The sequence below is a fragment of the Drosophila suzukii genome, chromosome 3, assembly GCF_043229965.1.
Source record: "Drosophila suzukii chromosome 3, CBGP_Dsuzu_IsoJpt1.0, whole genome shotgun sequence".
Classification (NCBI taxonomy): Eukaryota; Metazoa; Arthropoda; class Insecta; order Diptera; family Drosophilidae; genus Drosophila; species Drosophila suzukii.
Window position 1 is genome coordinate 58,155,462 of NC_092082.1, and position 24,918 is coordinate 58,180,379.

Consider the following 24,918-nt stretch of genomic DNA (forward strand, 5'->3'; position numbering starts at 1 on the left):
AAGTTGTATTTGCATTCATTGCATATGTCTGTACTCAGGCCATGGAAATATGCAGACTACATCTCCCTACTTTTGAAAAATTACGTAATTCTATGAAGTTATTTTCTCAGTATATATATACGAGTATATAAAATAAATGAACATTTTTAAAAATTTATTTTAATGTTATTACTTATGTTATGTTATTTTCAAAAGAATATGATTTTTTTAAATTTTAAAACGTAATAAATGAAGTCACGGCAGTACACGTAGTGGCGAAGCGCGCAAGAGAGCGTGCGAAGACAACTACTATATATAGCCGCAGAATTGAAAATCTGCCATTATGGTCCGATCGTAACGAGTGATACACCAATCGAAAGGTATTGCACTAACTAAGAAGATTGCATACGAAGACTTTCGAAAAATAGATTTGTTTGGGAGAAAAAGCGGTGAAAGTTCAAAAGTAAAAATTTAGAAAATTTGACCTGCTGGATACGGTGGGGATAAAAGCCGCCGGCTGTTTAACTAGTTTTATTCATACTGAGAATACGCGTCCAATGACACCTCATTTGTTGAAATCCGATGTCCCGTTCAAAAGTAATTCAAAAAACAAGATCTTCTTCTTCCCAAAATGAAAATGTTTGTCCCTTTGTTTGTGGGTTTGTATGCATCCCATCTTAGTTTTAGGGTTTTGGAAACCCTATGGGTGTATAAAGTACTTTGAAATAGAAAACGTTTGTTCTACGAATTTTGGAAAAACCCGCTAAAGTAAAAAAGCAAGATTTAAAATTCTTATAGTATCTAAACAACTAATGCTAGAAACGTTCTATATACCTCTGAAAAGATAATTTAATTTTCTAAATACCCTTCATATAGTAAAGTTGCCTGAATATAATAGATTTCGAGTTATGACAAAAAGTTATTTTTTAAAATCACTTTTTGACTATTTTCTCAAAATTGAGTCAAACGATTTCTTTTTAAACTTCAAATCATATAGCCCTTAAAATGCCTCAACTTTTGATATAAAACACTTTTTGCCCTAAAAATTACCGTTTGGAAAATATTAAGCGATAAAAAGTGCAACTCGTTTCAGCTCCGTATACGAAATATTTCATACTTATTGGAATAAACAATAAAAAAACCAATTTGATGAAAAATGTTCTTATTAGATTTTTTCAAAGGGAAAGGCATGAATTCATAAATTTAATATAGTTTATTTATTTTATCGAAAGTAATATCATTTTTCGTCACAATTGTTAATATCACAACATTTTGTTAAAGGCGCGTTCGCCACTACTTTTTACCTCGTTAAGAGGTGTTTTTGTTTTATTATTTTTAGTTATTAAAATTATTTTCTAGAACTTATACATTTAAAAATTATAGAAGTTATTTTGTATTGTAAAAGAAATATAAAAAATTTGGAAAACATATTATTCAAAACATAAATTTTGTTTGAATCAAAAGAAATTGATATCATTTTTTTTTCTTTTTTTGTATATATAGATATTCTTTTTTATTTATTTATTTAATGTATGGCAATACGCAAAAACTGTATAAAAGTGCTTATGAAATAAAAATGTTTAGCCTATCCTTATGAACTGTTTAATTATTATTTATTATTATTTGAAATTAGTGTTATCTACTTTTTCTATATTTTCAACCTTATAGGGTCCAATAAAACCTGACCTCCTATTTTAAATCAAGGTTCAAAGTATTTTTGTTTTAGCTAATTTTTTGTTTCTGTTTATGAGATTCTAACATTAATCTAGCTATCTTAAAAGCTTGTTCTAGTCTAAACTTATATTCTTTAGCGTAGTCATATATATTATATAGTGGTTTTATTTTGTCAGTAGTATTAAAATTTGTAGGTCAATTTAAAGTTTTTCCAAAAACTATCTCATATGGACAATAGTCATGTGCCATAGAGGGTGTTGTGTTGAAACAATATACGAAGTATTTGAGCCATACATCCCAATCTGTTTTATCAACTGAGATGTATGAGCGGATAAACTCAATAAATGTTAGTAGTAGGGAAACGCGGCTTCTGGGACAATTAGCATATTAATGGCCCCCAATCCAATAAATTAACTGATTTTAATGGGATTTGAAGTCATAAAAATGTCACGATCATGTCCATAAGGAGTATACTTAATTGCCCCCATCGCCCTCACATCCCCATGTGACAATATTGACCATGTATCCTTCCCCTCCTTACGTATACAAAGGTTGTTATCTTAGAGGAACATGTCCGATCATGTTGGGGAATAATGTTTCCTATGATTGTAAAACTAATTTAGAAATCAAAAGAACCCCAATAAAATAAATCTCACAAGTTAATGATTCTCAGATGTGGAATATTTTCAAATACACATTTTTCTTTCCGCCCCAAATGTTTAACTGGTAAATTGTCTAAGATTCTCTCCTTTCCACAAATCGGTCATAAACATGTCATAAAAGGAATTCAAGCAGGAGCTACCCGAACATGGGCACCTGTCAATTACCTGACCGCAATAAAAGGGACACATGCACAACCCAGAAGGCGCACGCTCATTGACAAGATCATGGGCCTCACGCCAACGACCTCACGGCTGAGTGCTAGCTCGAATACGTTCCCATAATAGGGGTTGAAATCACGACCGCGAAATAACTCGCAAGTAGCGGACATATCTCAGTCAAGGAAATATTTTCCATTCTCCGTACCTGTAATTTTAACTCGAAATAAAAAGTCAGAAGTTTATTTTGTAGCATAATAATTCATTTATTCATTTATTTTGGTATTGCGAACATGTTTTTATTATTATTTTATTTAATCATTTTCATTCATTTTTCTAGATTATAGTATTTATTCCTTTTTGTAATCCGAAATTCGATGGCATACACAAGTATCAACTCCCTCAGTGGCTGCATCATTGCTCCACACGCAGGTGTCCATATGATTTCCATGAATAGATTTTTTATATTACCTCGTTCACATTCAAAGAGTATTGATTGTATGAACTGGAGCCGTACATAGTGTGCATTGAACAGAATTCCGTCAAATACATTCAGAAAGTTATTTATTTTAACTGAATGCAAGTTGTCTATCTAAGTCAAAAATCTCGTCTTACCCTTTTAAATATGCTTACACAATTTATAAGGAAATTTTCAACAGGTTTTCATCTTCTTCTTTTACCCAAAAATATGCATTCTCGAAATTCAACAAATGAAAATCTTTGATTATTCCTCTTCTTTTACCCAAAAATGTGCATTCTAGAAATTCAACAAATGAAAATCTTTGTTATTTCCCAAACTCGAAATGATTTTTTCCAAACTGTCCCCTATTGGCTACCTGAGTATAATGGTGTGTATAAAAAATTACCTTTCCTTTCCCACCTGCAACAAAGTATGTGCGACCTCGTCTAACCAACACTCTCCTTTATTCTATGATTTTGTGTCTCCTTTATCGATTTGATGGTGTCCTATTGGTTACACTTGTATCAAATATTTTTCAAAATCAATACTTCTCATCTCTTCTAACCAATGAATAGTCGATGTAACCTACTAGAATTATTTAATGTTAATGAACATATTCCAATATCATATGCGTATTATATAAAGTGTGCTTTTGGTTCTAGACTAGATAAATTTGTTTTAGAAACAGGAAAAAATTCGGGAGTAAGTTTTGTAGATTCATTGATAAAAAATTTAACTAAATTGAGTGATGACTACTTAAATAAAATAGTTCCTATGAGAATGACTTTAGATGACCAGCAAATATTTGACAATTCATTGAATTGTTCTATTTGTCAGAAAGATTTAGGGACTGATAGGGTTAGAGATCATTGTCATTTCACAGGTCGCTTTAGAGGTGGAGCCCACTCTAAGTGTAACTTGGATTATAAAGTTAACAAATTCGTACCAGTATTTTTTCAAAATTTTTCGAAATACGACTGTCATTTATTTATTCAAGAGTTGTGAAAGATTCCCGGTGAAATTTCCGTAATACCAATAAATAAGGAAAACTATATTTCTGTCTCAAAAAAAACAAAAAGTTTAAGTGGAAATAGTTTTGAAATTCGTTTTCTCGATACATATAGATTTATGCCATCAAGTTTAGATACCCTAGCTTCTAATTTAGTTGACGATCAATTAAAAACTGTAAAATCGTTTTTCAGTAATGATATAGAATTTCGATAATGCGTAAGAAGGGTATATTTCCCTATGAATATTTAGATTCCGCTAGTAGACTCGAGGAAACTTCCCTCCCACCAAGGGAAGCATTCTATAGTAATTTAACGGAAAGGGAATGCTCTCAGGAAGATTATGATCAAGCTCTTAAAGTTTGGTCGCATTTCTCTTGTTCCACTCTTAAAGATTATTTAGAATTATATTTAAAAACTGATGTATTTCTTTAAACCGACATTTTTGAAAACTTCCTAAAAATTTGTTTGCAAATTTATTCATTTGACCCAGCTTCGTATTTTACGTTACCAGGTCTATCTTGGGAGGAAATGTTGAAAACTACAAATATTCAACTTGAATCGCTGACAGATATATTTATGTATAGATTTATTCAAAGTAGCATTCTAGGTGGTTTAGTTCAATGTTGTCATAGATATACAAAAGCAAATAATAAATATTTGTCAGATTATGATTCCTCGAAGGAGTCTTCATTTTTAATGTATGTAGATGCGAATAACTTGTATGGTTGGGCAATGTCACAACCTTTACCATATAAAGATTTTAAGTGGATGTCTACCACAGACATAGACAATTTGATATTAATAATATTCCAATCGATAGCAAATACGGTTATTTTTTGGAAGTGGACCTAATATATCCATACCGTTTACATGATCTTCACAATGATCTTCTATTTTGTCCTGGGAAATAAGAAAAACTATGTAATACATTATCGGAATTTGCAACAATGTATATAGAATGGGTTTGTATTGAAAAAGATCCATTGAGGTGTTCAGTTTTTACAAAAGCCTTGGTTAAAGAATTACATTGATCTAAGTACTTTACATAGGCAAAATGCAAAAAATAAATTTGAAAAAGATTTTTTTAAATTAATGAATAATTCTGTTTACGGAAAAACAATGGAAGATCCCGAGCGCAGGGTCGATATTAATCTTATTAGTACATGGGAAGCTCCGGATAGCTCGAAGACTGGACGAAAAGCACATTGTGCCAAAACTTTAATTTCAAAATCCAATTTTCATAGTGCAACTAAAAAAAATGATAATTTCTATGCAATTCAAATGAAAAGATTGTCCGTTCTATTTAATAAGCCAATGTATTTAGGATTTGCAGTATTAGACTTATCGAAATGGAAAATGTATAATTTTCACTATCAATATATGAAGCCAAAGTTTCAGGAAAAGTTACTCTTAAATTATATGGATACTGATTCATTTATCTATACAATAAAAACTGAAGATTTTTATAAATATATTCGTAATGATCTTGAAGCAAAATTTGATACATCGGACTATTCAGATGAAAGAATTAATCTATATAACTTTAAAAGAGTTAACAAAAAAAGTTTAGGGTTTTTTAAAGATGAGCTTAACGGTAAACTCATGACAGAATTTGTAGGTCTGTGCTCAAAGGTTTATTGTTATAGAATAGATCAAGTTAAATCTTCACATAATAAAGCAAAGGGAGTGAGTTCACGAAATCTTACAATCGAAGACTATAAAAACGTTTTATTAACTGGGGCCTCACTACATGGTAATAGAACAATGTTTAGATCAAAAGCACATAAAATAACTACAGTTAAAGTAAATAAAAAAATTCTTTGTGGCAAAGATAACAAAAGAAAACGTAATGTTAATGAAACACAATTTTTAGAGTTAAGTAATGAAGACCATGGTACGACATCAATAAAACATCAGAGATTAATTGAAAAAGATATTTTAGAAAATGTTGAATGGCCAGAATCAAATTCATTTTGCTTGGGTGAGATGATACAAAACAAGGAAGAACGCTATAGTCGAGTACCTCGACTATCAGATACCCGTTACTTAAAGGGAAATGGAGATATGCAAGCAGCAAAGCGAGATTAAAATGCGCCACCTACCGGCGGTAGACAGATTTAATCGTTATGGGCGTTAGAGTGGGCGTGGCAAATTTGTTTTTGGATCAATCGATAGGTATTGACGACACCAATACATTTCAGTTATTTTTTTATCTAGCATGCAAATTGTGGGCGTCACAGGTTTTCGCGGTTTGTGGGCGTTTAAGTGGGCGTGGCGAACTTTTTTTTAGGTCAATCGATAGGTATTGATGAGAACAATACATTTAAGTTAAAATTTTCTATCTAGCATCAAAACTGTAGGAGTAATAGTGTTGGGCGGTTTGTGGGCGTTAGAGTGGGCGTGGCAGTCTACTGAAACAAGCTTGCGCTGCGTAAGAAGCTCAGGAATCTGTACGCCAAATCTGAATAGCCTAGCTCTCATAGTTTCCGAGATCTCAGCGTTCATCCGGACAGACAGACGGACAGACGGACATGGCTAGATCGACTCGGCTAGTGATCCTGATCAAGAATATATATACTTTATGGGGTCGGAAACGCTTCCTTCTGCCTGTTACATACTTTCCGAATTGTTTACGTCAAAAGGAGGCAGTGTCGAGCGGCAGTTTTATCCAGATGTCTACATCTCGCGCGCTCGCACTGGAGTCCGCTCTCCCTCTCCATATCTCCCTTAACTCTCCGCTCTGCTCTGGAGCGCTTAAGTTAAGTTAGGCTTAAGAGTTCTTATTTCAAAGTGATCCAATAAACACCTACGCACGTCGCGTAAAAACCCTAAAGTACCCCCCGTGTTTTTATGCGTACCATTCGATCTTGGGGCTTCAATTATTTCATCGATCAAGCCGCACCGCCCCAACAAAGAGAGATCTGCGACAGTCTGCTATTGTTCGGGAGCTTGTGTTTACCGAATAGAATGATTTAATAGTCGCTTGGCTAAACAGTTAAGTGCTTCCTTTATAGCGTGGACCTCCGCTTGGAAGATGCTACAGTGGTCCGGGAGCCGGTATGGCTTCCTGATATCAAAGTGTTCGGAGAATAAAGCTCCGCCAACGTGTCCTTCTAATTTGGAACCATCTGTATAGAAACAGATTGCGTCCGTCGAGCCCGGCCGGCCCTGTTCCCATTCTTCCCTATCTGGAATCAGGGCCTCAAAGGGTGTGTTACTGTATTCAAGAGATTTGCTTAAATCCGTTTTCTTCGAAATCGATGCTGCACAATTTTAGCGTGACCATAAAATTGGGCTTTCCACTGCCCGGTATCCCTCTCTCCATTAAAATATCATAATTTTCAGAAAGTTTGTGTAACTAAAATTCTTGTCTAACTGGGCAGATTTTGCAAGGCTCCAATCTTATACTTTTATTTTTCATCTTGTTCTTCGTTTTCTCTAAAAAAATTTCGTAATTATATTGATAGATGACCACAGGGTCATGGCTCAAAGAAGTTTTCCTTTAATCATTACTCTGACATGTATTGTACGCCCATTCTATTCTGTACACTGTCATTCTCTCTTTATCTTTCAACAGGTTGAAAATGTAAGGGGTTCTGGGCCCTACCTTGGTCTAAGTTTTTCCTATACTCATGATAATGTCCCTGATTTTGAGGGCAGTTTGGTTTCTATTTCATGAACTTTGAGGATTTGTTGAATTAGTTGAATTATTATTGTTTCTTGGATAACTATACGAATGATAATTATTCCTTTGACAATAATAGTTTTGATTTCCCGAATTTCTTTGACTATCGTGGCGTCTAGGTTTATACTTATCAAAAGGGTCTGCATCGCAATGACCTAAACCCATTGCTGCTTCTATCTTTTTTGGACAGAGAGTTAAACAATTTATCAGGAAGATTTCTTTCGGTACAGTCCCTAATTGTTTTGTTTAAGGTGCTTGTATAAATTAATCTTTCTCTTGGATCTGGTTCTATTTCTAACTTATTATGTACTTTTGATGATCTGGTTTTTAGTTCGTTGACGAACTTACTGATGCTTCCTTGGTATGGGGTGGCACGAACGTGTTGTATGATGTCTTCGTATGGCCTGTGATCTTTAAAAGCTTTGATTAAGACCACTTTTGTTGTTCCCCATGCGTTGGATTTCTCCCCTTGACTGCTTGAGCTGAAACACTGATGGACCCCTCAATGGCTCCATAGATGATGTGGATTTGACGAGCATATTCGGTAGGGTATAGTTGGAGTAAAAACTCTACTCTTGCAATATAGCGTGTTAATTCTAATGGATTTTCATCGAAATAAAGTAGCTCCTTGATTTGTCCGATTAGTTGATTTATATGAATCTCAGACAACTGCAGTAATGCTGGTGGATTTGCCATGTTTAATGTTATTTGTTTCTTTATTTTGTTTTCAATATTGGCACTTTGTTTTCAACTTTAAAGCACGAATTGATCGAATTGAATTTTTTTTTTTTGATTCAGCTCGCGAAAATTACACATAGATTCTTTGGCGGTTCTCTGTTGTTTTGTATATTCACGGATTTTTCGCTGATCAGGATAAACTAGTCGTTTAGTATTATCCTTTACTTGATCAGTACCGGTGACTTTTTAAAAGGCCTTTAAGATCCTACCGACTGCGCCAGTTACAAGTTTGCACCATAAGTTTATTATTAAAATAACTTTATTTAATTTAATTTTTATCTGGTTACAATTTTATTTTTCTGTTGGAAGAACACCGTCTTGCTATTAACAAATCGTAAACTTCTTCGACGATCATACCTCGGTTTTGAGCTATAGAGCTTTTTATGAGTGGACTTAGCTTTAATTGAGTGAGTTTTCTAATTGCCCTTTGGATAGTTGATTGATAGTGCATCGGCGGCTCAATCCAAATGTTTAGTCCAGATCTTTGGTTTTCTCTCACATTATTATTTTCCATTGAGGATCCAAAAGTGTGGGAACGAGTTAATAGTGTAACTTGATTCGTTCTGGTTGCTTAGTCTAGACTTTGGGTGCACTTGCAATTAGTGACGTATGCATTGCCCCACATAACTATATATATACATAATTATATATATAAACCATATACTATAATATATTTATATATTATTATTCAACGCTGATGCATTAAGAGCAGTCCAAACAAGTGGCCCAAACGACACCAAGCACGTGCTTGTTACGCGCGGGCCCATTTTTATTTCGGGCAAATACGGTTCGCGAGGAAGGTACATAGAACAAATAAAGACAGGACAAAACATAAATCAACAAGATTAAAGCAAATGAGCTAAGATTTTAGTTTTTAGTACAGGGATAGAAGTTGAGGAACAAATTAAATGATATGGGGTTTTATAATTATAAGAAAGATCGCGAAAGGGCTCGTGCTGACTCAAATTAGATGAACATCGTGGCAAGCTGAAAGGATAGTAGTTTCGCATTAGTCTAACAGGAACATTGAAAGTTAGGCGGCTTACCAAATCTACAGAATAAGATTATTCATAAGAATAGTACCAAGCATAGTTCTACGGTTTACTAGATTAGGCAAATTAATTTATAGCAATCTACTCGAGAAAGAAGGTAACCTGACATTTTGATCCCAGTTCAACCCACGTAAGGCTAAAAGAAGAAATTGTTTCTGTACGCACTCTATACTGTCAATGTGCACTTGATACTAAGGGCTCCAAACGGAAGATCAGTATTCTAAATTAGGACGACCAAGGGAGGTTAATAATAATTTGGTAGTGTATGGATCATGAAATTCTTTAGACCAACGCTTTATGAACCCAAGAACACTCATAGCTTTATTTACAGTAGAGGTTAATTGGTAGTCAAATTTATGTTTAGGATCTAGGAGAACACCTAAATCGTTTACTGAGTATATTCGGTCCAGGGATATGTTCTGAAGAGAGTAACTCATGAATGTTGGCGTACCCCTATAAAAAGTCATAATGTTGCATTTAAGATAGTTTAAATTCAAAAGATTGTACTGTCACCATTTCTAGAATCTAATAATATCTGACTGACTATGATAAAAAAAAGCTTAACATTATTAGCATACATTAGTACTCGAGAGTAAGTTACGATAGAGGGAAGATCATTTATAAACAGAGTAAACAGCAAAAGGCTCGGCTGAGGAACTTGTGAGATGGTTCCAAAGTCGCCTAGCTGGGGCAACCGAGCGGGTCGCAGGTTGCGGATAGCGGGCGACCTCTCTCGAGGCCAACTGTGAATAAGCTGGTTTGATAAGTCAAACACGGAACCGTGGACGGAAATCCCAGTAAATAAACAGTCCTGGACAGCCAGCGGGTATTTTGCAACGAAGCAATACCGACGATGCGAGTTGTTCAGCCGCATCTAAATAGTTGCTTTACACAAACCCACTCCCAACACAACACCTACCCAACTCCCCTCCCAAACAACATCTTACAACGGGCCGGACTACGGTGTAATACGGACCGTGCCAAGAGTCAGCCTGGCTGGGGGCCCGGATCAAAACTAGCCCAGTCTCAAACGGTGTGCTTAGGGACATGGCGACCCCCTGTTTTAACTACCGCCTTATCCGGGCATCGCGGATCTCTGCCCGGGCGGACTTTTCCCCTTCTCCGCAACTCGTGGGACCAAATTATGGAGCAGAAAACAGAAAACACAAAAACAAAAAACACAGAGACGGTTACTCTTAAAAAACCCATGGATAAGACCAACACTGGTTCCACCTTCCATATCAGCACGGTCCAGAAAGGGCCGCATCCCAAACTGGAGATGATGGGTGGCAGAAAGCCAGCCGCAAACGCCTCCGCTACGTGCGCATCTGCGCCGAAAGCAACGGTAGGCACTGCCAAGGCGCTCGGGCCACCCGCTGGTGCTAAATATACATACGCAGAAAGGCGACCTGCCGCCCAGACTCTGCGCTCACACACCAGGAGCACCGTTGCCACGCTTTCGCCTGAATGGCTAAAGAAGGTAGAGTGGGCAAGGAAGGTGCTTCCAAACTACGGGCAGGAAAAGCCCACTCAAGAGGCGACTCAGGCGAAAAGGCAGCGATCCCTCGAACTACCCGGGCCATCGGCGAAGAGATCTAAGATCCAGCCATCGGTCTCTTTCGCCGAAATCACGAAGAACCGTGTACTACTCGGCCTGATTGACAGGGATAATCCGGAGGGCAGGATCCCCAGAAACAAGTGGAAGGCAGTGGAGTCGCACCTTTCCCTCATTTGCCTACGCATGGTACGAGAGAAGCCAGGCACCTCGCCCTGCTGCATGGACGCGGGCTGGTACCAGGGCAGCGTCAAGGTGGTGGCCTGCGACAGGCAGAGGTCGGCTGACATGTATAAACAGGCGACGAGCAAGCTCGGCGAGGTATACGAAGGGGCGAACATCGTTGCACTTGACTGGTGCGATGTCGCCAGTAGACCCCGAGCCAGGATCTGGCTTCCAGCAGCGATCAAGGCGCCGGAGGACATCCTCTTCATGTTGCAAGAATGCAACCCGCACCTTCCCACGAAGCACCGGAAAGTCGTCTAGGTGGAGGAGCATGAAGGGGATGTCAACCAGGCGGTTTTGGTTTTGAGCAAGGAGTCAGTTGCTCCGATCGAGACTGCTCGAGGAGTGCTGAACTTCGGGTTCAGTGCGATACACATCAAAGTGTATAAGGGCGACTCCAACGCCGCTAGCAGCTCTGCCGGCAACCCAGCCGAGCAGGTGCTTGCTGAGGAGTTGGAGGCACCTGGTGGGCCGGAGGACGGCTACTCTACCGATTCATCGCTAAGCAGAGAGATGCGAGCGCTCGGACCGGCATTTGAGGACGTAGACCTAAGCGACACAGAGGAGGCCGACGTCACTGTGGTGGAGGTTGAAGCTGTAGATGTCACTAAGACTTCTACAAATAAACCTTCACCACAGTAAAGCAGCGTCTGCTGCACTTCTGCTTCGCCTGACAGAAGGCGGAGCCGACCTAGTCCTCGTACAGGAACCTTGGGTAGTACGAGGCAAGGTTGCTGGACTAGGAACAAAGGAATACAAGCTTATGCTTGACCCCAAAGAAGGTAAAATTCGAACCTGCATATTAGCCATAAGGCATCTTAGTATGTTTCTACTTCGCAATTACAGCAACGGAGACAACACCGCAGTAAGCCTGGAGCTGCAAAGTGGCTCTATAAGGGTTCTATCGGCCTATTTGGCCTTTGAGAAGGAAAACCCCCCAGATGCGCTGGTCAGAGGACTAGAAGAGGAATGCGAAAAGCTCAAGAACGGATTGGTAATAGGCTGTGACGCCAACGCCCATCACACCCAGTGGGGTTGCCCAAACAACAACGACAGAGGTGAGTCTCTTTTTGATTTTATTCTAAATTCGAACCTATTCTTATGCAATAGGGGCAATGCCCCTACTTTCATAACTAAAGCTTGCCAAACGATCATAGATCTAACTTTGGTATCAGATTCACTCGTAGGCGCAGTCAAAAACTGGGCAGTCTTTGACGAGAACTCCTTTTCGGACCATAGATTCATAGAAACCGTATTGTCCCTTGATTCGCCCTTGCCGGTCAGCTTTGCTAACCCCAGACGAGCCGACTGGCACAGGTACAAAGAAGTTCTGACAAATGGAGAGGATCTTCATGGAACCGTCAGAAAGCATCACAAACCCACATGAGCTGGACGAAACAGTATACAAATTCACAGAGGCATGCAACACTGCCTTCAAAGTGGCATGCCCCACAGAGAAACCAAGAGGAAGGAAAAAACCCCCCTGGTGGACCCAACAACTATCTATCCTCAGAGCCAACTGCAGATGCCTGTTTAACAGAGCAAAGGCGGGAAATGAGGACACCAATTGGCTGAACTACAAGTTTGAACTAGCCTCCTTCAAAAATTCCATTAGAAGAGCAAAACGAACGGCATGGCAGACCTTCTGAAAAAACAACTGATGCCGCAAAGCTCAGGAAAATACTCTCTAGGACAGCCGCGCCTTTGGGCTATCTTCAAAAAGCAAATGGATCATGGTCAGACTCCAGTAAAGAGTCCTTGGACCTGCTCCTAGACGCTCACTTCCCGGGGAGCCAACAAGCAGGTCATCCTCCCGAAAGAGGAGCAGGAGAGGGAATCGAAATAGATCCACTCCTATCAGACCGCAACATGAAATGGTCCATTCATAGTTTCAAACCATACAAATCGCCGGGACCGGACGGGATAATACCGGCACACATCCAGCAAGCAGGACAAATAGCGATAAACTGGTTGAAAAAGTCTTCCAATCCATCCTGGCGGTAGGAGAACTACCAACAGCATGGCAAGAAACAAAGGTGGTTTTCATTCCCAAGGCAGGGAAGGCCACTCACACCACAGCAAAGGATTTTAGGCCAATAAGCCTAACATCATTCCTGCTTAAGAGCTTTGAAAGAATTATAAGCCTACACATAAGGGCCACCGTAGACCCGACACAAATATCAGAAGCACAACACGCTTACATCAAAGGTAAGTCAACCGAATCGGCGCTACACTTGGTGGTAAACAGCATCGAGAAATCACTTAACATCAAGGAATACACACTGATCGCCTTCCTGGATATAGAGGGAGCCTTTAATAACGTGCTTCCCACTGCTATAACAGAATCTCTCACAGAACTAGGGGTTGAGCCGCCAATGGTAAGGCTAATCCAAAAATTGCTGATATGCAGAATGGTCACAGCCACACTAGGGACCTCAACCCAGACTAGACTAGTGAACAGAGGCACCCCGCAAGGAGGTGTACTATCACCCCTCTTGTGGAATAGCGCAGTAAATAAACTACTGCGGATTCTGGAGGGAGGAGGTTGTAAGGTCGTGGCATACGCAGACGACGTCGCCATCATCTTTAATGGAAAATATCCACAAACACTTTGCGATCTTATGACCGCTAAACTTAAAATACTCTCGGAATGGACGATAGCGAACGGACTCGGGGTAAATCCCTCGAAAACAGAACTTGTTCTATTTACAAATAGGTACAAAATTCCACAACTTAACCCATCCATTTTAAACAACTGTAATCTCTCCTTTAGCGATCACGCCAGGTACTTGGGGTTAGTACTAGATAAACGCCTCAAATGGGGCTTAAACAACCAAGAGAGAACCAAAAAAGCGACCATTGCACTTTACTCCTGTAAAAAAGCAATCGGGCTAAGATGGGGCATGTCCCCAAGAATAGTTAACTGAATATACACAGCAGTAGTCAAGCCAATCCTACTGTACGGAGTGGCTCTGTGGCGGACCGTCTTGCACAAAGCCCAATTTTATGGCCATGCTAAAATTCTCCAGCATGATAAATCGATTCCGAAGATCACGGATCTATGCAAATCTATTGAGTACAGTCACACACCCTTTGAGGCCCTGATTCCTTATAGAGAGGAATGGGAACAGGGCCGACCGGCACGACGGACGCAATCTGTTTCTATACAGATGGCTCCAAATTAGAAGGACACGTCGGCGGAGGTGTATACTCCGAACAATTAGATATCAGGAAGTCATTCAGGCTCCCGGACCACTGTAGCGTCTTTCAGGCGGAGGTCCACGCTATAAAAGAAGCACTAACCTGTTTAGGGAACCTTAGCCTCCAGAGAGGGCACCTAAACATATATAGTGACAGCCAAGCTGCTATTACTCGACAAACACCAACTCCCGTACAATAGCAGACTGTCGCAGATCTCTCCACGAGATGGCAAATCAGTTTACTATCAGCCTAATATGGGTTCCGGGTCACCGGGACATCGTAGGCAACTGCATAGCTGACGAATTAGCCAGGCAGGGCACCACCAAGCCTCTCCTACCAGGAGAGGAAAATGTCGGTATGCCCATGGCTACTTGCAAGCTAAACATAAAAAACCACTTCAACACACTAGCCAACACCCATTGGCAAAACGCACCACAGTGTCGCATCTCTCACCAAACATGGCCTGTGATAAACAACAAAAAAACCTCGGAGTTACTCAAACTCAGCCGCACAGAGTGTGGCATGTTAATCCGAGCTCTTACAGGCCACTGGCTTGTTGGCGCACATGCCGGCAGGCTAAAGCCCCGCAAAATGATTTCTGCAGAAGCTGTAGGGATGAGGAAGACTGAAACACTTAAGAAGCCCCTTCATCGACGATTTTACCGAAATATCGGAGATTAATCTCAAAAGCATAAGTGCCTTTATTAAATCTTCCGGGTGGAAGACATGCTGATCAGCTTAACACAGGCTGAAACTACTAGAAACGGGACTCTAGAGAAGGAAAAAACGAGATCATGCGGTATCACAACGGACCCATTGAGGTCTAAGTGTGTCGAACTATAGTTTTAGGAATTGCTAACAATCTGGAGATTACTCTATAGTTCTAAACATTCATCTTCGCACCTTTTTTGTGAAGTGGAATAATAAAAGAATCTTTCCAGATAGTAGAAAAAATAGTTGATGATATAGACGAATGAAAAAGTTTAAGAATGGGTTAACAAATTGTTCGGGCTCGGGTGCTTTGAAAACTGAAATTTACATTGGTTTAAATACATGGAATAGCAAAGACTGTTAAATCATTAAAAATTAGATGGCCTACTTGTGTTTTTGTACTTTTTATAGCAGTTTATTTTACGGTTTCTAAGCTTTTGACGTGATCAGACATGATATGTCCTTTATTGATTAGACTACATTGTACATACATTTTATGGTTTTCGCATTATGCACAAACTTAAGAGTCAAAGCAAAATTAGAGATGGGGATAAGAGAACATGATAGGATAGTCAACAAGATAACGACATCGCCACACTCAATCCACAGGGTGACCTGGTCCAACGAATAGGGCTGTCATTCTTTTAAACTTAACATTTCTTCCCTCTCAGGATGATAAGGAAAATATTACTCTCGGCTTACGAACATTGGTGGATCGCCGAAGGATCTGTTGTGGTGGTGTTGCCGACTGAGGTGTATGCTGTCTCCCAGACTCCTTCCTTTGTTCTTAGTTCTCGGGAGTGCTAAATTGGTCATCGTCTGCATCTTCGCCCAGGTGGTGCATGGAGTATTGAAGCTTTGGCCCACTTCGACACTAATTGGGAGGATTTCGTTGTTTACTTCCTCATCCTTCCCGTAACTGGTTGAGGTGTTGTTCCAGCTCCAGCGCGCTCCTTATTTGGTCAATATGTCAATACAGTTTTTGTTGTTGTGCTCGATTTCTTAATGAAGGTCACCCAAATTATTGACAATTTTGCCTGGTACCCACTTATCTATTCGCGGAATTGGTTCCGTTATCAGAAACTACCATCTGGGGTACTCCAAATCTCGCAAAAAGATCGTCCAGTAAAGCGCTGGTAGCTGATGTTGTGATTGATTTCGTAACTGCCACGTCTAGCCATTTGGAGTAAGCGTCAGTGATTATTAATAGCATCTTGCCCTGAAAAGGGCCAGGATAGTTGATATGCACGCGTTCCCAGGGTGCTTTCGGATATTCCCAGTGATGCTGAGAGTAATTCGGCGGAAAGATAGCATTTTTTGCAACCCTCACATAATTTGGCTTTGTTTTCAATATCCTTATCAGTTCCTTGCCAATTCGTAAACAAACGAGCAATGGTCTTCAATTATACGATACCCAAGTGAGCACCATGAAGTTCTTCTAGTACCAACTTCCTCAGTTTGGTCGTGATTACCACTCTGTGCTCAAAAATAAGATAGCCAGATGAGAATTGGAAGTGATGTTCTGGAGCCCTATATCCTGCTCGCTTCAGTCACTGGCCGCCTTCGATAGCTGGTATTATTTCTCCCAAATGCTCATCTTTTCTTTTCTCCTGTGCTATCCGAGTAGAGTTTAATGGTAGTTGTTTAATTTGTCTTATTAAAAAGTTGTCAAATGCATAGTGCTCTTAATCGCAGTTCCCTTTTTCCATGATAGGCAAACGGGTTAAGTAGTCGGTGTTCGTAGCCAAGGTTACTCGGCTCGGTCTAGCAAGGTTGCGCAGCACGACGGAGTTGTAAGTTATCAGCGAGCGGAACATACGATCAATGCAACTTACATGAAGTAGCGACCAGGCGCACAGTAGCAGCACAATATAGTGCCGATGCTGCAAGTTACAGCAGTACAGTCGGCCAAGACTCAGTGGAACAGCCCACCAAACAGCATACAGCTGACATTGCAGCCTACACGACCAGTCAACAGAAGCTACACTAGGTCAACCCAAATATAGGTGCAGCCCCAACATAGAGGCACTGCATAGCAGACCATTTACACACCCGACTTCATAATAGTATATAAGGCCTGATCAACAGCTCAATAAAGTAAGTTACAAACCTAAACCTAAACTATGTCGACTTCATTCAACCAAAGCAAAATCGACTTACACAATCGGCTGTTAGATGACCATAGCGAGCTGCAAAGAAAAATCTAACAGCTCATTAAGAATTATGGCAAGGATTCTGCCGACCGACGCCTCCGAGAAGGCTATTATGCCGGTAGATTAAAACAACTAAGGGAGCTCTGGCAACTATTTTCTGATCTGGATGAAGAGGTCCAGCAAGCGGCATTACCCACTGGAAGTGATTACTCATCTCGTCTAGTGGCACTTACGGAGCTGGTCGAGAATTATCTGAAAATCTTCCTGGATAACGTTCCCCCAGACGAACTTCAGCCAACATTAAGATCCCAACAGGAGATCAAGTCAAAGGAGACTCCGCAATTGACACGGTGTTCCGACAGTTGCAGAGAAGATGTAACGATTTGGAAAGGCACCTGGATCTCTTTGGCAAGCCCACGACGAATTGGATAACACTGGGGCCGCAGCTCTGGCAGAAGCAGAGCTAGCCCCATTCCACACATTATATGAGGAATACGAAATGAACCTGTTTCGAGAAAACGAAGCGCCAAAGACACAGCCTTCTCACAGTGTGGCTATGACGACACCTGGTTGCGATTGAAGGCTACGTACCAGAACAAAAAAATACTAGTATTCGCCGCAATAGCAAATATGGTTGACTATAAGCCTTACAGGGCCTTACATGACACGGTCAAAAATTCAATGAGCACTTTAAAAAACCTGGAAACCTGCACAAAAAGCTGGGATCCAATTATAGGGTTTTTAGTGCGTCGAAAACTGGACCAGTATACGTTAGCCGCTCTCGAAGATTCAGCCAACTCACCGACCGAAGTCCCGTTGCTGGAAAGTTTTTTAGCCTTTTAGAACGGCGCTCCAGTATGTTGGAAACATTGGATGCTCAACCCATGGGACACACAAAAACATTGGTATCACGAGACAACAATTGTAAAATTTGCAACATGGGCTCACACCGGCCGTTATCCTGCAACATGTTTCGAAGAATGGATCCAGATAACCGTCGGCAGGCAATAACAAGCAGTTACCCGTCTCGTTGTCGTTGTTGCATTGCTACCGGTTATTGGCATTGCTACCCAAGGTCAACCATTGCAAGCGATGGATGCCTCAGATCCAAATCAGCAAGCCGCAATAATCAACAAGGTGTCTGCGTTGGCCCTCTAACAACAGCCGAATGAGTACATATTACTCGCCACAGCCATTATGGCAGTACAAGGACAAACCGCACAACGAGAAAATTGTCGCACATTCATGGACCCTGGCTCTCAGCTGAATCTCATGGCCAGAAGGGCGGCAGATCAACTTGCGCTCTCCACCACCAGTACATCGCGAAGTATTCACGGAGTTGGACAACAGGCGCAGGGATCCTCGTCACGGGCACGTGTGCTGCTGTCATCGTAAAGTTCAAGCCGATATATACTCACGATTGATAAGACCGGGACTTATCGAGTTGGGGACGGATATGCCAACTCTACAAGAAACCACTCTTGGGTGGATTGTGTTCGGCGCAGTTAGGCGAAGACTGCCAGCAGCCATACTGGAAATATCACAGCAAAAGCACGGGAGGATCCGGTACAAGCACTGGAAATATTTTGGAAGCCAGATACACCGAGGTACCTGCAATGACAGTCCAAGAGAGACTTTGTGAATAACATTTTCTTTCAAACTTAAAATTCTGCCCGGATCAACGACTAATGGTAAGGTTTCCGTTCGCAGAAAATCCAAGGCTACTGGGAACAACATTAGCTTTGGCTCAACGGAGGTTTTCCAGTCTAGAACGACGGTTAAAACGGGATCGGGCAACGCTAGAAGGATACGTGAGCTTTATGGATGAATATGAACGGTTGAATCACATGACGGAGGTAAAGCTTTCCAGTGTACCAAGGAATCACTACTTCATTCCCCACCATTGCATCCTAAAACCAGCCAGCTCCAAAATTGAGAGTGGTCCTTGACGCTTCGGCTCCTAGCTCGACAGGAAAGAGCCTTAACAACATCCTAAGGGTAGGGCCGACAGTTCAGAGTGATTTGCTATCAATTTTGTTACGGTTCCGAACTCATCGGTTCGTGTTCACAGCAAACGTGGAGAAAATGTATCGACAGATCTGGGTTCGTCCTGAAGACAATGGTTATCAACTCATACAATGGCAAATAAACCCACTAGAGAAATGCGTTATTTTCAATTAAACACGGTCACATACGGGACTGCATGTGCGCCTTACCTATCAACAAAATGTTTACAACACTTGGCACAGGTAGCGCCGGCAAGCCAGCAGCCAGAGGGTGTTCAGCAACACAGCTTAAACGAAAGGAGTTGTGGTTTAATGGCCCGCCATTTTTGACAACAAACCTAGAAACCTATAAACAACAAACTAAGCACGTACTGAGCACAAAGGACCCAAAAAACGGACTTTAAGCAATCAGGTCCTGAGTCAAATCAAGATCGCTGACTGGACCACTGAAATCAGTCACCATGGGCCATTTGACATGCTGGTAGGAAAAAACAGCCTGGATTTTACGGTTTGGAAACAAGAGTCGACCAGACGCTCAGAGAGAATCAGGACCAATAACGCCGGAACAAAGAGCAAAAGCGTTACAACGAATAGTGCGACACATACAAGAAAAAGCATTCCAGCCTACTATAACTCAATTGCAGAAGAACGATTGTGTGGCAGTGTCAGATCATTACCGGTCATTAGAGCCGTTTCTGGGCAATACCAAGTGCTTCGAGTTTTCCAGTTTAAGCATTGTGGCCCTCAGGCACTATTGGCAAACACTCGACAACAATTCTGGACTATCAAGGGAAAACAAGTCGCATTGACAACAGTAAGACGCTGCATCACCTGCTGCAGAGCTCGGCCAAGGTTGTTAAATCAGATCATGAGTCCGGGTACAAATAACAAGACCGTTTAACATTAGTGGGGTGTATTATTGCGGAGCATTCCTTGCTCATTACAAATTCCGAGGAAAGAAACCTCATAAAGTCTATTTAGCCATCTTTTGTGGTTTTGCCAACAAGGCAGTACACTTAGAAGTTGTATCGGATCTAACCACTCAAGCGTTTTTGGCAGCACTTAAAAGATTCAATGGAAGGAGACAAGTCACCACAAATTTTATCGGGGCGAAAAACGAGCTGCGAGATTTAAAACTACGATATATTCAGACATAGAGGCAATATTAACCTCACGGCCTCTCACTCCCATTTCTTCCAGCCCACGCTTTCTTTCTGCATTGACTTCCGGACACTTCTTGATCGGAGGGCCACTAACCGCATCTTCCGATATTCATCACAAGGAGGTACGATCTAGGCTAGTAAAAAAATTACAAAACCGATCAAAATGGACAAGGAAAGAAAAGACAGTTGCCGTAAGAGACCTTGTGGTGATAAGAGAGAACAATATGCCGCCATGCAGTGGACACTTGGGAGAATGGTAACGGTACATGCGGGAAAGGACGGCGCAATTTAAGTCGTTAACATCCGGACTTCAGCAGGAGAATGCACGGGAGCAATTCATCGACTGGCGATCTTACCACTATACACTCAGGGGTACCGGAAGATGTGAAGGAAAATGTCAGAAGGTCGCCAAGATTATGTACCAACTCATAGCGTTGCTGGCAGTTGCAATATTATTATATGATAAACAAAGCTTAACATTATCAGCATACATTTTTACACGAGAGTGACTTACAATATAGGGAAGATCATTTATAAACAGAGTAAACAGCAATGGGCCTAAATGACTGCCCAGAGGCACTCCAGATGTCACGTTAATCATCTTAGAAACAGCGTTTTTGAATAAAGCCGTCTGAGATCTACCATTCAAATAACTTGAAGTCCAAGTCAACAGATTATTCGGAATCCCGAGCTGATCTAATTTGAATAAAAGAAGAGTGGTTTACAGAGTCAACGGCTTTACTAAAACCTGTATATATAACGTCTGTCTGCAATTTTTTGTTAAATCTTTCTATTACAAAAGATGTCATTTCGAGGAGGTTAGTGGTGGTCGTTCTTCGCTTAACAGAACCATGTTGACTCGGAGATATCAAAGAGGAGCACCAATGTTGCAAATGAGAGGTAATAATGCGTTCAAATGTTTTAGGAATTGCAGACAATTTAGAGATTTCTTTATAGTTCTAAGCATTCATCTTCGCACCCTTTTTGTGGAGTGGAATAATAAAGGAATCTTTCCAGATAGTAGGAAAAATAGCTGATGAGATAGACAAATGAAAAAGTTTAAGAATGGGTTTACAAAAAGTTCGAGCACAAAAATTAAGCACACACCCAGGGAGTCCATCTGGCCCCGGAGAATAGGTTGGCGTTATAGTTTCTAAGTCACTTCAGAGTTTTCAAAGAATTTTCGGTAATTACAGGAGAAAAAATACAATTTGCCCTGTTCAAGTGATTAGAGTAGCCAAAATTAGACCAAGAAACAGAACTATAAGTAGATTGGAAGAACTCAGCGAATAAATCCGCAATTTCGGGATCTGTAGAGGCCTCAATAGAGTGTAATCGTACTGATGATGGCAATGCTAAGGCTTTCGCTTAGCATTAACAAAGTTAGTTGGAGAAAGTAGAGGAGAGAGGGTATCAACGCAGGGAAGACAAATTGAAAGTTCCAATGTGGGATGATACCGGTTTTCTGGCACAACTAGTGGGTCAATTCTATATACCGTGACTTTTTACGGATCTAAAACAAGTACAAGATCTAATTGTCTGTTTAGTGAATTACGTATAAAGCTAACTTGCTGTAATAATAATTCCAACAGACCGTAAACGAAGTGACAGATAAAGGAGTAGAAACAAGTAAGTCAGTGGAAGGGGACCAAGAAATGTCTGGGAGATTGAAATCATCCAAAACAATGAAAAGACCCTTTTCGGAAAGATGAGATAGAACAGTTTTTACTGCAGAAAAATGTTGCTCATAAATTGTTAAGTCGGATCCAGGTGGAACATAAGAACAAGTTACATAAATAGAAAAAGATTTCAAAGAAACTTTAACACCAACGAATTCTATGTCAATGGGATTAAGAAAGTATATGCTCTCCGATGATAAAGTAGAGGTAACGGCAACCAGTACCCCACCCCCCTTAGAGGAGAGCGATCAGTTCTGTACGTACTAAAATTTTTGGACATAACCTCAGGATCTGATATCTCTGGTTTCAGCCAAGTCTCAGTTAAGGCCAGAATGTCTTCAGAAAAGGCAGAGGAGTCAGCTTGAAGCTTAGGTAGCTTCATTTTAAGTCCCCGTCTGCTTGGAACAAATTTTTTAATGACTAATTCTTCATTAAAGCAAAAACTTTTAAAATTTGGTGCATTAAATACTCCAGGAGGAGCAGATAATTTAAATGAAGATATCCTACAAACATATGGAAATTTAAACTCCTCCACTGTGATGTTTTGAGATGGGAATTCATGCTCTATAAATTCCAATACATCTGCAGATGTGGTTTCAGGTGTTAAACGAGACACAACTAATTGCTTCCTATATGGAAAAATATAGTTTTTTCCTTCCGCCACCAACAATCTGAACATCGTTCGTCTGATTATCGAGACCAGGGACTCCTATAGAGCTAACTTCACCTGTAGGTACAGAAAGCTGCGTAGGGTATTTATGTATGTATATATAGGTAATTGTTTTTAACAAAAAGATCAATTTCTTTTAATGTCGCACTTACCGTTACTTTTGTTGGCAACTCGCTTTCATACATATTCATGCCATATACGTATTGGGTTATAAGGAGAATTTGGGCATATAGAACAACAAAAAAGCTGGAACGCATCATTGAACGACGTTGATTTGGTATCATCCATAAAATGTTTGCCCAAATTAATAGTACAAAAGTCAACCAACTGTGATAAACAATTGACCAAATCTGCGATTGAAAAACATATTTATATATTAGTACAACACGGAACTATTTTTTTTCGTAATTTGTATATGTACGTCAAACCAAACAAAAAGGGTGGTCGCATGCCACCTTATATTTAAGCAAAGAATTTTGGACGAAAGTCTTTAAAACGCTACAACTATTATCAGTTCAGTGTGATTATGTCTCCGCCAGGTAAGTCGTCTGTCCAGGTAGATAAAGAGATAGGTCACATCGCTTGCTTCGGGGATCCGAGTACTATTCAATGTAAGCGGAGGGCAAGATTGTCTATTGAGAGCTATTGTTTAAGCTTTCGCTCGATTATTTTAACCCTCCAATTCCATGGCCATTTCTCAACTATTATAGGTGATCTTGGTGTAGTTAACTTGTGGAACTCCTGCTTTTTTATACCCGTTATTCGTAAAGTAAAGGGTATACTACACTCGACGGAAAGTATGTAACAGGCAGAAGGAAGCGTTTGCGACCCCATAAAGTATATATATTTTTTATCCAGATCATTTGCCGATCTAGCCATGTCCGTATGTCCGTTTGCCCGTATAAACGCTGAGCTCTCGGAAACTATAAGAGCTAGGCTATTGGGATTTGGCGTTCAGATTCCCACTCTAGAGCGCACAAGCCGCCCAAAACTGTGGCTCCTACAATTTTCATGCTAGAAAACAAATTTTAACTGAAATGTATTAGTCTCGTCAATACCTATCGGTTGATCCAAAAAAAAGTTTGCCACGCCCACTCGTATGCCTACAAACCGCCTAAGCCTGGGCGCCCACAATTTTCATGCTAGAAAATTTTTTTTTCTAAAATGAATTAGTCTCGTCAATACCTTTGGATTGACCCAAAAAAAAGTTTGCCACGCCCACTCTAACGCCCATAACGCTTAAATCCGTCTCCCGCCCATAGAAGCATATATTGTGAAAGCGGGTAGGTGGCGCATTTCAATCTCGCTTTGGTGCTTACATATCTCCATACCTTTTGTCGGGTATCTGATAGTCGAGGTACTCGACTATAGCGTTCTTTCTTGTTTTTTTTTGTAGACGCTGAAAGTGGTTGTATCCCACCTTGCAGCGAACGATTCATTAATGAGGTAAGACTCATGTAACTTATGAGTTTTAACAACTAGAAGCGTCTTAATTTTGTATATGAGACCATTATCAAATGCTTTTTAAACGTCTAGATGTATTGTTTTGCAGTAATTGCGATTTGATAATCTTTGATGTTCTCGAAATATATTTTGTTAGATGAGGCTTGTAATACTAATAAAGAGTTTACAAATTACTTTAGTAGCTCAGTTAGGTAGCTCGTTGCTTATTTTCGGTCATATTAAATCGCCGCCTGAAGCCTGTACAATAGTTTCACTGCAAGTTGACGGGAGAACAAATGAAAATTTTGCAGGGTTAGGATGAAAAACATTTTTAAGAGGCAGTGTGAACGTTTCGGCTCTGTCTTTATCATTTCGAGGCCAGTTTGGGTGACTGTTTCTATCAGAGAGCCATCCACAAGGGATGATTTTTTCTGGTTGGCGATAGCTTTTCGATGTACCGCCGTTGTACATTTTCTTGTTCTGATTTTATGACTCTGGTAAGTATTTGAGTATCTGGTTTCAGGCGTCTTTTATCCATAACGAGCTAATGTATTTGTTGGTTTGTTTTGTGCTGGTAGGTCTGTCATAAGGTCCGAGAGCGCTGGCAGCGGAATCAGTCGATCACGAGGAGTCAATCCATGAAGATCAGTCAGTTATTGAAGTCAAAGAGCCAGTCAACCAGCTTTTTTTTATTGC

The 24,918-nt window shown here is 40.3% G+C and overlaps 1 long non-coding RNA gene across 1 annotated transcript in view; it reads right to left on the reverse strand.

The window, feature by feature from the left end:
• Positions 1–23,124, reverse strand: part of LOC139353031 (uncharacterized) — a 329,712-nt gene extending 306,588 nt beyond the window's left edge. Inside the window, exon 1 of the long non-coding RNA XR_011604134.1 lies at positions 22,932–23,124. This is a non-coding gene — a long non-coding RNA (uncharacterized lncRNA). The remainder of the gene's footprint in view (positions 1–22,931) is intronic.
• Positions 23,125–24,918: the final 1,794 nt, after the last annotated feature.